The sequence below is a fragment of the Pinus tabuliformis genome, chromosome 4_2 (assembly GCF_031772625.1).
Source record: "Pinus tabuliformis cultivar Carrire ecotype Pingquan chromosome 4_2, CPIR1, whole genome shotgun sequence".
Lineage (NCBI taxonomy): Eukaryota > Viridiplantae > Streptophyta > Pinopsida > Pinales > Pinaceae > Pinus > Pinus tabuliformis.
The window spans coordinates 748,891,647-748,907,415 of NC_142304.1; the positions used below are offsets into that span (position 1 = coordinate 748,891,647).

The 15,769-nt window shown below is 33.7% G+C and overlaps 1 pseudogene; it reads left to right on the plus strand.

Moving 5' to 3' along the window:
* The first annotated feature begins 2,199 nt into the window (after positions 1-2,199).
* Positions 2,200-11,877, plus strand: LOC149171762 (peroxidase 5-like; annotated as a pseudogene).
* Positions 11,878-15,769: the final 3,892 nt, after the last annotated feature.

Consider the following 15,769-nt stretch of genomic DNA (forward strand, 5'->3'; position numbering starts at 1 on the left):
AGAATAGGGAATCAAGATAGATTTTCTATCAAGGGAGAGAGGAGTTAGTGAGTAGAAAAGACTAAATGGGGCCTTGTAACTCTTATACCATATGAGGCTAGACATTGGTAACTCCGTGAATGATATATTTTCATTAGAAAATATTATTGATATGTACATTGAGAGAGAGACTCTTGGAATTCATATTCCAATGTCCCTTCGTTTTCTCATTTTCTTACTTAGAATATTTACAATGTTTTCCTAATCCCTAATGATTAGGCGTCAACAAATCCTATTATTTCTCCTTTAGAACTCTGCCCAGGAGGGTTTTGAACTGGTAATGAGGGGTAATAGAGTTAAGGGATTTTTTTTGTCTTCCCCTATTATGATCAAAGGTAAGGAACTGAATGGGATACATCTTGAAGGATATTAGAATTAGAAAAGGCTTGACGATTATGAGTTGTGAGAGTCTTAGGGTGGAAAATCTCATCTCAATTAAGAGTGGGGGTGTTTTAGTGCTAAATGGTCGCACACTCTTGAGCCCAAGCCTTGGGATCTATCTTGAATCCCATGGCCTCCTCCCCTTAGCGACTGCACATGTGTTGCGAGAACATGGTTGTCAAAGTGAGGCAAGGTTGAATGTAGAAGTCATAATACCAGAACGGAAGAAGGAGCGATAGAAATAGGGGATAACATTAATAGAGCTCAACAAAATTTTAAAGACAATATTACTTAGCTCCACATATTGAAATATTTTATACATGACCCACATTAATAACAAGATTACTTAAATATCATATATCAATTTTATATTAAGAATTTAAATGAATAACACATTTTTCTTCTTTTAAGAAGTAATTGATCCTTTTTACTTTTCATTGCTTTTGTTCCGTATATATATATATATATATATATATATATATATATATATATATATATATATATATATATATATTCTTTATTTTTCTACATAGAGTTGATACTAGAATATATTACTTAGCATGGATATTCAAATAGATTGTTTTATGTTTCATATTCAAATTATTCTTAAAAGTATTCTTCATAATGTAAAGTGAAAATATAAGAATTTTTTTCCTTTTAATAACTTTATCTTTCTTTAAAGTTATATAGAATTATGTCACGTAACAATTACATCAAAATATTTTATTATTGCTTATAATCAATGAATTAATTTCACATTAGCTCATATTTTGTTTGTTATTATTGTTATTCTTTTTAAAAACATATTCTTATTTTATTTTATATTATACAAATTAACTAGGAATAGACCACTCAAAAAATTGCATATCTCCCTTATATCAGGTTTTAAAATAAATTTCTCCCCACCATATAATTTAAACATTAATATATATATATATATATATATATATATATAACTAAAATTAATACAAAGTTAGTAATGAATTCATTGATAATTAAAATCAAAACGAAAACTAATACCAGACTAACATTTCCCGGTTAGTACTCCCCGGTTCTTATTTCATTTGTTCATTGCCGAGGAGATTCGAAAATATTCCATTTGTGGCTGGTGACATTTGTTGGTCTAACTTTAATACCCCCGATTCAGCATTTGTTGGTCTAACATTTGAGAGGGCTTTGTTCAGCGATGACACATGGACATTATGAGTGTCTAACCTAACCTAGACATTACTTCATTTGTTCTTACAGCCAATGATTAGACTACTTTATTGGTTTTTAAAAAGTAATCAACTCGGTCTAAGTAGTGGTAGCGGTTCTTTAGCATTGACCTTTGGAGAAAAAATATAACATAACTGCGCGTTGATGAGATCCAAACATGTGCATTATAACTCGTCGAGTCTGTGTCCACATTACTTAAACCTGTTTTGCCAACTCCTTTCAAGTGTAACGCTCACACCGCAACTTGATGTTTTTCTGCTTCCACAACATCCTCTAAATACACATATATATAGCTTCAAACCTTTATGCAAAGCGCTACTGGTTACGATCGAAATTCTGCATCCACACCCGGCGTCACGGATTTATGTTTCCGTAAGTTATCGATAAACCATTAGCCTCTCAATTCTGTTCGCTAGCTAGAAACTTCGTTTTCATCTGGAATTCTTTATAGGCTATTTACTTTGTTTTCATCTGAATTCTCTACTATTTACTGACGACTATGTAATGGATTCTTCATATTCAAACCATGATAGTGCATTTTTCGTGGCTATTGAAACGGCAATGGCGAAGACCAATCAGTACTCGGCCCTTCTTCTCCTATTACTTTGTGCAGCGGGAGCGGGTGTTACTGGGGCCCTTGAAGTCGGTTTCTACGATTACAGTTGTCGAGTTTTAGGTTGTGAGAGATGCATTCCTAAACAGCTCAGAAGTAGCTCCTGGACTCATAAGGATGCGTTTTCATGATTGTTTCGTCAGAGTAGGCTTCAATATTCCATCATTATAATTGTATTAATATATCAGCACCCAACAATTCTGCTGAAAATGCAAGTTTTCACAGCCCTTCCTAATGCTTTCTGCTGACAACTACATGTGTTCCTCCCTGCCGATTTAGATATATATGCTTCTGGTTATCGTTATACATTATCTGCATTACTCATGAGTCATATTCTAACGCAACTATATGTTATAGTGGGTTTGAATGTTGAAATAATGTGGCCTTTCAGGGATGCAATGGTTCTGTTCTCATAGACTCCACTGCCAACAACACTGCCAACTTGTCTTGACAATGAACCACACTAGTTGGTTCGAAACGCCTCGACAAAAGATTGATTATGTGATTTTGCCGAAGGTTTTCTAAACAATGTTATGGATCACAGAAGTCTAAATTCCTTAAAATAGTCCTGTTAACAATCCGAGACTTCACGGATATGACGTGATTGACAGAGGAAAATCGAGATTAGAGACCATCTGCCCAAACACTGTTTCCTGTGAAGATATCCTAGCATTTGCTGCTACAGATAGCGCAAAGCTGGTAAGCATATCACAAAGTTACAATTTTATTACAAGAGTCTACACAACCGTTTAAAGTTTTATTGATTTAAAATTTGGAAGCGTTACTGATTGGAGTCATTTAGTTGTTTAAATGCAGGCATGCTGAATAAAGTATCTAAACTATTTCAATTTTCTTTCCTCAAATGGCTTAAATAACTACGTTATAAAAAAATACAAATGACTTTAGTAGTTACCCATTTTATGATACAAAGAAAGCCATACTCTGTATTCTAATTTGAGTCTGAAACAGTTATTGTTAAAACAGTGTTGAACAGCCAATAATGATTTTATAATTGATCGCAGGCATCACCATATAAACTTACTCTCGGCTGGGATGTTCCGGCTAGACGAAGGGATGGAATTATTTCACTGGCTTCAGAGGTCGCCACAAATATAACTGCTCCTACCTTCAATGTAAGCCAGTTGACACAGAGGTTTGCATCCAAAGGTCTATCCCAGAACGACATGGTTATACTCTCAGGTGCATACAAATTTTTCTCACTGTATTGATGTAGGTATATTTATGGTTATGGTTGTGAATTAAGATCTTGCATTGCAATTAGATCAGATACACTAGAGTAACCATATATCATATATTATTGAATTGAGTCTTATGTGATCCATAATAGTTGTAAGCAAAGCTTCTGCGAAAATCACATGAGGAAAGACATTTGTCGACGCATTTGGAACCAACCAGTCAGGACAAGTTGAAGAAACATATCCAGCTTAGTATGTTAAATAGTCTGACCAGAGACTCCAGACTCCAATATCTAAATCGACCTGTCTAATTTTGACCTAGAGACCAAGGTCAAATTACTATTCATTAATTTAATATTATTATTATTTTTAATATTAAAACATAAAATATTTTTAATGGTTAGTTTAAAAAAAAAAATTAATTAATTTATTAATATAAATATATAAACATATTAAAGTTACGATAATAGCTTGTTAATAAATAAATTACTTATAATTTAAGGAGATAATTAACTTATTTATTTAAATTATTTAGTAATTATTGTTAATATAAAACATAAATATATATAATAATATGTTGTTAAGGATCAGAAAAATTATCAATGGTTAAAGTAATTTATTAATAATATATATATATATATATATATATATATATATATATATATATATATATATATATTTGAATTAAAAACATAAAGTTAAAGTTAAAAATATAAATAAATCAAATAATTTAAATGGTTAGTTAGAAAAGGTAATTTATTTAATTTAATTTAATTATTTATTATTATAAATTAATAATATAAGTCATTTTTAGTTTAATTAAATTATTTATTAAATATAATTAATATAATAATAGTGATGATGATGATGATGATGGTTAACGTCCGCTGGGACCAAACAATGATCTATCGGACCTAAAAAGACAAATTATTTATTTTGATTTAAGATTTTATTCCTATGCTCAAAAAGCTTGGAGAGAAGCCTCCCGAGTTCACTATAATTTTGGCATTGTAAAAGGCTAGGAAGGTCAGTATTGTAACAAAGGTTGTGAAATTGAGATCTAATGTGGTTGTATGCAGGGCACTCTAAGAGGAAGTGGTTTTCATCCTCGATGCTTCTATTCTCACAAATATGACAGATCCTTTCCATCCATGGCGTTTTAGGAACTGCCCAGCGGCCAGTTTCACTATGGAGCTCATGAGAATTCGTTCTAATCTTTTCTATATTAATTTTCTTCTTTGAGCTAGTTAGAATAGAGAGATACTTTTGATCTTCAAGGGTGGGGTTGATGACCTTATAATAACTTAATTTTCTTTTAGACGCTAAATCTTTCTCGCACCACAATTTTTCTTTGAACTTAGAAGTAACAATATCTTTAATGTTATTTATGTTTTGCAAAGCATCATTCTCATTGATCTCCCAATAGTTTAGCCAGGCCCTTATGTCCTTATGCCATCCTCGGTTAAGCCTTAGGTGGTTTTGGCTGGAATTTAAAGCTAGCTTAGGAATTCTATGATTGTCTATGTTATTGTGCTTGTGCTTGTACAACAGAAACCTGAGCATAGCTAGGCTCTCAATAGGAGAAAGACCTGCTTCTATAAGGAGAATAGGATAGGGTGTATTACTTTTAATTTTTAGGTTATAAGTTATAAAACGCTTCTAGATTTGCTCAATCTTCCTCCATGATTCTCTGGAGATGCTGCAGCCCCAAACTTCACAGCCATATAAGATAACAGGAGTGACTAAAGTTTCAAAGAGGAACTTCTTTTTATCCCACATTACGAGGTTTGTTGTTTTACAATTATTTTCAAGATTAAAATAAGCTTTCCATCCCCCATTGATCCTTTTCTCAATGCTATGGTTCCAGTTGAGCTTGTGATGGATATCAATTGAAATTCCTAGGTACTTGTAAGAATACACTTCCTCCAAGTTATTATTGTCATACATAAAATTAGCGCAAGTGTCCTTCTTAGATTTGATAATCATAACTTTTGTTTTGTCTGTGTTAACAGTCATACCCATGGTAGAGCAGAAATCCTTAAGAAGCTTGAGTTGCTTATCAAGATCAGAAGGGCACCTTGCCAAAAGAACAATATCGTCAGCATAGAGAAGAAGGATAATGACTATCCGAGCTAAGATTGTGCCACCACATCCTGCTTCTTCTAAATAACCTTCGAGCTTATCGATGTAAATGCCAAATAGAGTAGGGGAGAGGGGGCAACCTTGTTTAACTCTGATGTTACACTTAATATCTTTTGACCACCCCTCATTGTTCTTTAGCTTGGCAATTACATTCTCGTATAGCCTTATAGCAGCAACTCTTAACTCAAGAGGAACATTTAGCTCTTCTAACCTATTCCAAAGGTTGTATCTAGGAACCGTATCGAAAACCTTTCTAAAGTCTACAAAGCAGCAAAATAAATTGGATTTATCATTACGACATTCCTCCGCAATCATCCTTAGCGTAACAAGGTGGTCCGTTGTTGAGTGATGCCTTCTGAAACTTGCTTGGCCTTTAGCCCGCTTACCTTCACTTTCAAGCCATATGCTTAACTTTTTTTCCAGAATACTACCATATAATTTGGCTAAGAGAGGGCTAATCATAATTGTCCGATAATTAGAGGGGTTATTTGTATCTCCACTTTTAAAAATAGGGATAATGAAGCTCTCAGTCCAAGGTTTAGGGAACCCTTGCTTAACAGCTTGATTGAAAAGCTTGTGGATGTGGGGGATGAGGACAGGGCCTCCAATTTTTAAGATTTTTGCCTGGTAACCTTCAATGTCCTTAGCTTTCCCATTCGCGAGGCGATTAACCACAAACTTGATGTCTTCTAAAGAGAAGACTTCTTTTGTTGTGAACAGGGTTTCCAAATTATCCATGACATTAGGAGATTCATAAAGCTTTTTAAGATAAGAATTCCAATCGTGAAGAGAAATTTTATTATTATCCTTAGTCTTCCTAGTCAGAATCTGCCTCCAAAATTTCTTAGGAGCTACCTTAGAGAGGTGTAAGAGATTCTCCTGTCTTTGACGAATGTACTGCCTCTTTTTCCTTTTAATTAGGGCTTTGTATATTCTTATCTTGTCCATTTTAAGAGAATCATCAACATCTTCCTTAATTCCTCTCCTCGCATTTTTACAATCTTTGTCATACCAAGGATTGGTTTTGCTATTTCTTTTATTATAGTCTTGATATTATTACTATTTATGGAAATAAGTTAAATTAGGTAAAATATATAGATAAATAAAATACTTTTAATGGTTAGTTATAAAAAATTTAATTTAATTAATTTATTTAAATTATTTATATATATATATATATATATATATATATATATATAAGTTATAATATTCGGTTATCAAGATAAAAGTTAGGTGAAAGATAAAAGAAAAGTAAAGGATAGTTGAAAAAGGAATGAAAATAATAAATAAATAAATGAAATAAAATAAAATAAAATTAATTAATTAATTAATTAGTTAATTAATTACTAAATTACTTAATAAATAAAATAATTAATAAAAAAAAAATAAAAAAAAAAATAAAAATTAACAATAATAATAATAATAATAATAATAAATAAAAAATACATGTAAATATAAGGTATATAAATAAATAAATAAAAATAAAACAGAGAGAACGAGAAAAGATAAAAAGGGGAGGGACAAGAAGAAGACCAATAGAAACCACAAAGCAAAACGGATCAACCCCAAGAGGAAGGAAGGCTCCAGGAGGGACACAGAAAGCTAACAAAAAAGGGGGGAAATGAAAGACTAAGACGATAGGTCAGGGATCCAACAGCTACTGATTTTCTAGCCGTCATCTCTATTGAGATTGTTAGGCCTTCTTTCAATCTCAATAGCTTCCCTGAATTTACGATGATGGAATTGAGTAATCTTAGCAACAACCTTGGCCTCCTAAATACAAACCTGATGCTTGGTCTTTTCCACATGCTCTGCTAACGCTGAAGACTTGTTTTTCCCATGTCTTAGGTCAACTGCATGTTCGCTTATCCTCTGATGGATGGAGCGTCATGTTTCCCCGATATAGGGGGTTCCACACGAACAAGGGATCAAGTAGACAACCTTCATGTCCATCGGGTCAACAGTATCTTTCACCGATCGGAGGGGTTTACGAATGGTGTTGAGGGGCCTAAAGATAGAAGGGATATCATACCTCTTAAGGATTCGAACAATTTTATCTGTGGTTCCTTGAACATAGTGAAGATGGACCCCTAGTCAGCACTCCTTCGGTTCTTTATTATTAATTGCATTTTTAGAGGCTTTGAGGAAAGCCTTCTGACCTAGGCGCCTACCGTAGCCATTCTCCAAAAATACATTAAGGAGATGGGATCTCTCCTTATCGAAGCTCTTATTATCAGAAATCCACAGGGCACGAGTAGCAAGGGTGTTAAGAACACCCATCTTTTGAGCAGGGAAATGATGGGAATCAGCATGAAGATACTGCTCAGTATGCGTTTTCTTTCGGAATACTGAGTGGGAGAGAGAGCCATCCATATTCTTAGAAATAAGAATGTCCAGGAAAGGGAGGCAACCATTGACCTCTTTTTCCATGGTGAACTTAATGGCAGAGGACTGACAGTTGAGGTGATTGAAGAAGCAATCCAACTCCTCTTGGCCATGGGACTAGATGACATTAGTGTCATCTACATACCTTCTCCACAGCTTAGGAAGGAGACGAGCCGAGGCTAGACCGTTGGCTTCAAAATCTTCCATAAAGAGATTGGCGACAATAGGGGAAATGGGGGAGCCAAAGAGTGGTTAACCTCTCTAGCTTTTCTTTTTTCCCTTCTATTTTTAGTCTTTTAGGCAAAGGTTTAAATTTTTCCCTTGCCCCCAGAAGAATCCCAGTGGATGACATCATTTGCGACGTGGAGTACGCGATTAGGGATCTTCCGGACAATATCAAGGACACTGTTAGGCAAGATTGTGTTGTCATCCTTAGGAAGGCTAAGCCCCCTCGGAAGAACCTCAACAAGGAGGAATTCTCTACCCTTAAATCATTAAATCAGAACCAAGACATTGTCGTTCTGAAGGCTGACAAGGGTGGGGCTACGCTCATCCTTAACAAGGATGATTATCGTAAGAAGATGTTAGATCATCTTTACAATAGTGGCAGTTATAAAAAACTGCTCAAGAACCCTCTTAAGAAAGTTTCCAGGACTGTGGCTCTTGCCATCAAGTCGAGTAGTTCTGTGGGCTCTCTAGGCCACAAACTCATTGAGAGTAGTCCCCTTACTCCTAGGATCTATGGGTTACCTAAGATTCACAAAGAAGGGGTTCCTCTGAGGCCTATCGTCAATACCATTGGTGGTCTGACCTACCTTCTAGCTAAGTTCCTCGCCCTGAAACTTAAGCCCCTAGTTGGTTGCACTGAGTCCTTCGTGAAAGACTCTGCATCCTTCATTAAGGAGCTTAAAGATATTAAACTTGACCCTGATGACATCCTGGTCAGCTTTGATGTGGTCTCCCTTTATACTTGCATCCCTATAAAGGAGGCCTTGGAAGTGATCTATCGCCTAACAGATCCTAATACCGCGCATCTGGTTGAGATATGTCTCACTTCCACTTTCTTCTGCTTCGAGGGTGAGTTCTTTGAGCAGACTTGTGGTGTGGCCATGGGCTCCCCCCTTTCCCCTATTGTCGCCAATCTCTTTATGGAAGATTTCGAAGCCAAAGCTCTAGCCTCGGCTCGTCTCCTTCCTAAGCTGTGGAGAAGGTATATAGATGACACTAATGCAATCTGGTCCCATGGCCAAGAGGAGCTGGATTGCTTCTTCAATCACCTCAACTGTCAGTCCTCTGCCATTAAGTTCACCATGGAAAAAGAGGTCAATGGTTGCCTCCCTTTCCTGGACATTCTTATTTCTAAGAATATGGATGGCTCTCTCTCCCACTAAGTATTCCTATGAAAACGCATACTGAGGAGTATATTCATGCCGATTCCCATCATTTCCCTGCTCATAAGGTGGGTGTTCTTAACACCCTTGCTACTCGTGCCCTGAGGATTTATGATAATAAGAGCTTCGATAAGGAGAGATCCCATCTCCTTAATGTCTTTGTGGAGAATGGCTACAGTAGGCGGCTAGGTGAGAAGGCTTTCCTTAAAGCCTCTAAAAATGCGATTATTAATAAAGAACTGAAGGAGCGCTGACTAGGGGTCCATCTTCCCTATGTTCAAGGAACCACAGACAAAATTGCTCGGATCCTTAAGAGGTATGATATCCCTTCTACCTTTACGCCCCTCAACACCATTTGTAAATCCCTCCGATCGGTGAAAGATCCTGTTGACCCGATGGACATGAAGGGTGTCTACTTGATCCGTTGTTCGTGTGGAACCCCCTATATCGGGGAAACATGACGCAACATCCATCAGAGGATAAGCGAACATGCAGCTGACCTAAGACATGGGAGAACCAAGTCTTCAGCGTTAGCAGAGCATGTGGAAAAGACCAAGCATTAGGTTTGTATTGAAGAGGCCAAGGTTGTTGCTAAGATTGCTCAATTCCATCATCGTAAATTCAGGGAAGCTATTGAGATTGAAAGAAGGCGTAACAATCTCAATAGAGATCATGGCTGGAAAATCAGTAGCTGTTGGATCCCTGTCCTGTCATCTTAGTCTTTCATTTCCCCCCTTTTTTGTTAGCTTTCAGTGTTCCCCTTGGAGCCTTCCTTCCTCCTGGGGTTGATCCTTTTTGCTTTTTGGTTTCTATTGGTCTTCTTCTTGTCCCTCCCCTTTTTATTTTTTGTCGTTCTCTCTGTTTTATTTTTATTTACTTATTTATATACCTTATATTTACATGTATTTTTTATTTATTAATTATTATTATTATTATTATTAATTTTTATTTATATTTTATTTTATTTTCATTTTTATTTTTTATTTTTTATTTTTTATTTTTATTTTATTTTTTATTTTATTATTATTATTATTATTATTTTATTTATTTATTTATTATTTTTATTCCTTTTTCAACTATATTTTACCTTTTTTTTATCTTTCACCTAACTTTTATCTTGATAACCAAATATTATAACTTGTATATATATATATATATATATATATCTATATATATATATATATATATATAATTAATTAATTTAAATTAATTAATTAAATTAAATTTTTTATAACTAACCATTAAAAGTATTTTATTTATCTATATATTTTACCTAATTTAACTTATTTCCATAAATAATAATAATAATAATAACATTAAGAATAACAATAATATTAAATTAATAATAATATTGTGACTACTAATATTAATAATATCAAGAATATATTACTAATATTATATTAATTATATTTAATAAATAATTAAATTAAATTAAATAAATTACCTTTTCTAACTAACCATCTAAATTATTTGATTTATTTATATTTTTAATCTCAACTTTATGTTTTTAATTGAAATATATATATATATATTACCTTAAACATCGATAATTTTTCTGATCCTTAACAACATATTATTATATATATTTATGTTTTATATTAACAATAATTACTAAATAATTTAAATAAATAAGTTAATTATCTCCTTAAATTAACCACTATAAGTAATTTATTTATTAACAACCTATTATCGTAACTTTAATATGTTTGTATATTTATATATATATATAATGGTTAATAAATAAATATATTTTTTTTTAAACTAACCATTAAAAATATTTTATGTTTTAATATTAAAAATAATAATAATATTAAATTAATGAATAGTAATTTTACATGGGTCCGTAGGTTAAAATTAGCTGTAGATTTAGCCGTTATTTAACATATTAAACTGGATCTATTTCTTCAACTTGTCGTGACGGTGAGGATGAACCACACTGGTTGGTTCGACCGATCGACAAATGCCTTTTCTCATGTGATTTTCACCACCTATATCATATTTCAATGGTGAGTAAAAATATTGTAATTTGTGTATTCTTCGCTGTAATTTGTAATGTTCATCCATGAGTGGGTCTATTCATGCAGGAGCACACTCAATAGGGTCTATTCATGCAGGAGCACACTCAATAGGCGTCTCTCACTGCACATCATTCGTGAGCAGGCTTAACTTCAGCACCACTATTCCGACCGACGCGTCTCTTGATCCTAAATATGCTGCCTCGTCAAGGAGAAGTGTCCTCACGGAAGCCCCAGCAACAACATCACGACCGTGTTCATGGATATTATTACGCCTGAAACTCTCGACAATCTCTACTACGACGGGCTTCAAATGAAACGAGGCTTGTTTACCTCCGATGCAACACTGCTTACAGATCCAAACACCGCAACTGTATTCAACGCAAGCGCTGGGAGCAAAACTTTGTTGCTGCCATGGTTAATATGGGATTATCGAACTGACAGGCAAGGAGGGACAAATTCGTCGTAAATGCAGTGTCATCAATAATAGCTCATAGTACATGTCTGCTACCTCATTAGTATGGCATTTAGTCCTAGGGTCACCCGAATTCGATTCATCTGCCTTTCTTTTGTTTGCCTTCCTCTCTTCTATTAATATAATAAAGAAATGGTCTTCATAATGTATTTGTTTTCCGCTATGATACCAATAATCCTATAGGAAGTTTAATGATTTTTTGTCCATCTATTGGTTCCTCAGTGACTATGAAAATGATATATTACGGTCGAGTAACTGTTAAACTCAATTATTTATCTATGGTTAACGTTAGGCATAACAATTAGTGACATTGTTCCCCGAAATTCTTAGTTCAAGTTTTCCCGAATAAAACATGTAATCTAACATAAATAAATAAAAAACAATAATTAATTTTTTTTTTTATATAATTGCGTATGTCATACATTCTTCATGTTATGAGATATTAAGTCTTCATATTTTTAGCAACGATTTTTCCATATAATAATAATATATCATATTAATTATGAATGCAATATATTATTTGTATTATTTTTTATAAACAATTATACGAATAAGTAATATAAATTTATTTTAATTTGAAATTTATTTTGTATTTAGGAGTTAGTTGAAAAAATAATTTGGGAAAATAATTATGTTTTAAATTATTTGATTTTTTTTTCAGAGAATAAGAGAAATTATATATCTCCATTATATTAAGAAATCTATAACTAAATGCTTTAACCATATTATTTTTTATAAATTTATCTTAAACTAAAATCTATTATACATAAAAAAAAAGAGCAATTCCTTGAAAATTGTATTAAACAATGTTTAGCATTTATATATATATATATATATATATATATATAATCCACATTGAAATATTTTTTATCATCAATATTTTCTTTAAATTTTACACTTCAACTATATATTAAATATAAAAAAAAAAAACTAAATATGTAAAATTCAGCTTTAATGTAATAATATATATTATAAAAAAAATACGAGAGCAAAACTTCACTATCATACCTATATAATGCATCTCATGGCATAGAAGCATGTGTTTGACCGCACATTCATATGTTTAAATTCTTAAGATGTCTTAATGAACATAAAAAAACTATCCAAAAGTGAATTTGGCATTTGTAGCACCCATTTATTTCCATACATAATCGCACAACATAGAATAGATAGGATGACATTCGTTTTACTAACATGGATTTTACTTTTTCTTTTTTAAGTAAAGTAAGAAGTTCTATTAATTCAAGAAAATGTTACATTTATGCTTGTATTTTGTTTCACTGGTTGATCATGTGATATATGGTGAATTTTTATTTGACTTGTTCACTAGGTCATATAAAAAGAGATAGACATAGGTAACACAAAACTATTTTTCCATACACCAATAACCCAAATAAATGAAAAAAACCAAAAATTTGTATACATACCACAATCATGCTTTGCTTTTCAACATTAACAAGGTAGTGTTTAAGATGGATTCCCAAACTCCTAGCCATAAAAAAATAAATCTCCATTTCCATAGGTTATCATTTCCATTTATAAAATCAAAACTTACATTTAGCTTCTATTAGCCAATTATAGTGGAAGTCCAATGCACATAACTGGCTTTTATTTTCTCCATGCTTAAATTGACAGTTTATTATGGTGTGCACCCATCATAGCAACACTGCAGTGTACACTTGAAATTAACATTTATTATAGTATTGTAGATTGGGTAACATTTATATTTATTATAGTAAGTAGATTTGATTGATTTGTAGTAACATAGCAGTGTACACTTTTAATGAACACTTATTATAGTACGTAGATTTAGTTCATTTGTGGAAATAATTTTCCAACAAGTAATCTTTTTTTGGAATCAGTTGGATCTCACTGATCCAATAAATATGAGATGTATCTGTCATTAGTAATTAGTAATGTGTAATAGAACTTTTCAATAAATATGAAAGGTATCTGTCATTAGTAATGTGTAATAGAACTTTTCAGTAAATATGAAAGGTATCTGTCATTATTAATGCGTAATAGAACTTTTCAACAAATATGAAAGGTACCTATCATTAGTAATGTGTAATATAACTTTTCGTTTATGTGTGCATATCTGTTTTTCTACTTGCTATCAAAGCTAATAGCTCTCGGTATACTCCTCACCTGAAGGCCCATGAAATGTGTGAGGTTTCGTATACCAAAGCCGATAGCTCTTGGTTTACTCCTCACTAGAAGGTCGAGGGAAATGTGAGAGGTTTCGTAAGGGATCGCGGTGTGTCGTCAGCGCATTGGTCGGAGAGTGAAGGTACAGATAATTTCTGATTGTCTTCATTGGCATTATTTGCTTTGGTAACAGGATCTTTATACGCTACAACATACCATATGAATCCATCTCTACGTGATGCAGCAGTTGCCTATGTGACGGTACTTATTCCACCGTGCACTTCACGTTGATGGATTCTGGATGCATGAGCGAAGGTCTTCAGGAGCATTATGTGTTGATAGTAATCGGTACTCTCATGGTTAATGCTCTAGCCTAACGAGTTCGATTAGCCATGATCTCAAGGATTTGCAGAGGCCATTTTTTACTTCTTCGCGTAAGATATGCATGCACACCTGAAATCCTTTTGGATATGAGCTACTCAGGATTCTGATGGAGACGACGACTATAGACGAAGTGGGTAGCCGTTTCACAAATATCCTCGGCCTTCGTGGAAGGAGATAAATCCAACAATTGTTTTGTCTTCAAGCTCGAGAACTTGTCCACCTGAAGGTATTGCTGCTATTAAAGCTCCAGCTACCAGATCTGTCATAATTTTTAGGATCGCGTGGCCAAAACTAGCTTCACACAATGCTGAATAATTGGATTGTGGTTCAATAGAGTTAGTTGCGACACCTTCCACATTTCCCCGAAAGACTGCATTGGTTGGGTTGCCCTCAGACATGGCCTGAAGAGCTAAGACTTGCAGCATCTATGAATTACCAATTTACACTATTGCCGCTCGATGCCTCCTCCATTTCCCCTTGCATTTCCCCCAATTTCCATTCCCAAGTATCTCCCTCTCCCCCAGAAAGAATCAAAGAAGTTCAACATTTCAAAGGAGGTGAAGAGCCAAGATACATACCCATTGTCGCTCTAAGGTTGATGCCATCGGTGCCTTCGCCTTCCCTCGCTTCTGTTCCAGCTCCTTACTCTACAAGACAAATTAGAATCCTTAAACGTTTGCCTTGTATTAATTTCTATACATCCCTCCTCTCCCCTCCCATATTTCTCACCACCCTTGCATGTACTCATGCCAAAGGCCACCGTACCCATCACTTTGATTGTGTGGGGGCGGTGGTACGTAATTCAATTGTACTCTTCATTATTGTCCACAGACACTTCCATCCACCGGCACGCACCCCGATCTAGGTTAATCATGATCAATTATTAGTATTATTATTATTAATCATGGTAAATTATTATTTTTTTCTTCTAGAGGCAAGAGAATTTCTTTGTCTAGGATTAACGACACCATGGGATCTTATCGCTTTTCCCTTTTTACACCTGGATATTTCATAGTGTACATGTTCATGGGAAAAATTCCATGTGGAAGTTAGCGAAATTAGGTATTCTATTTTACATTGGAATTTCACAGTGAATTTTAAATATCTTAAGATAGTTTTATCTTAAAAAAATTTCATTGGTTTAATGTTTTTCCTTCGATAGGTAATTTCATTTGAAGTATGTTTGTATAAACCGGGACTCTAAAACCTCTGGTTTGTTCCAAGGCTTTGAAAATGTTACTCCTTTTAGTGGTATATTCATCTCCTATTCTTAGGGTACTTTGTAGTCAATTTACTTGGGTTTTCTTGAAGGTTTGTTCCTTACATTTAAAACTTCTATTCAATTTCTCATTCACGTACCCAACATAGTCTGGAGCGAATAT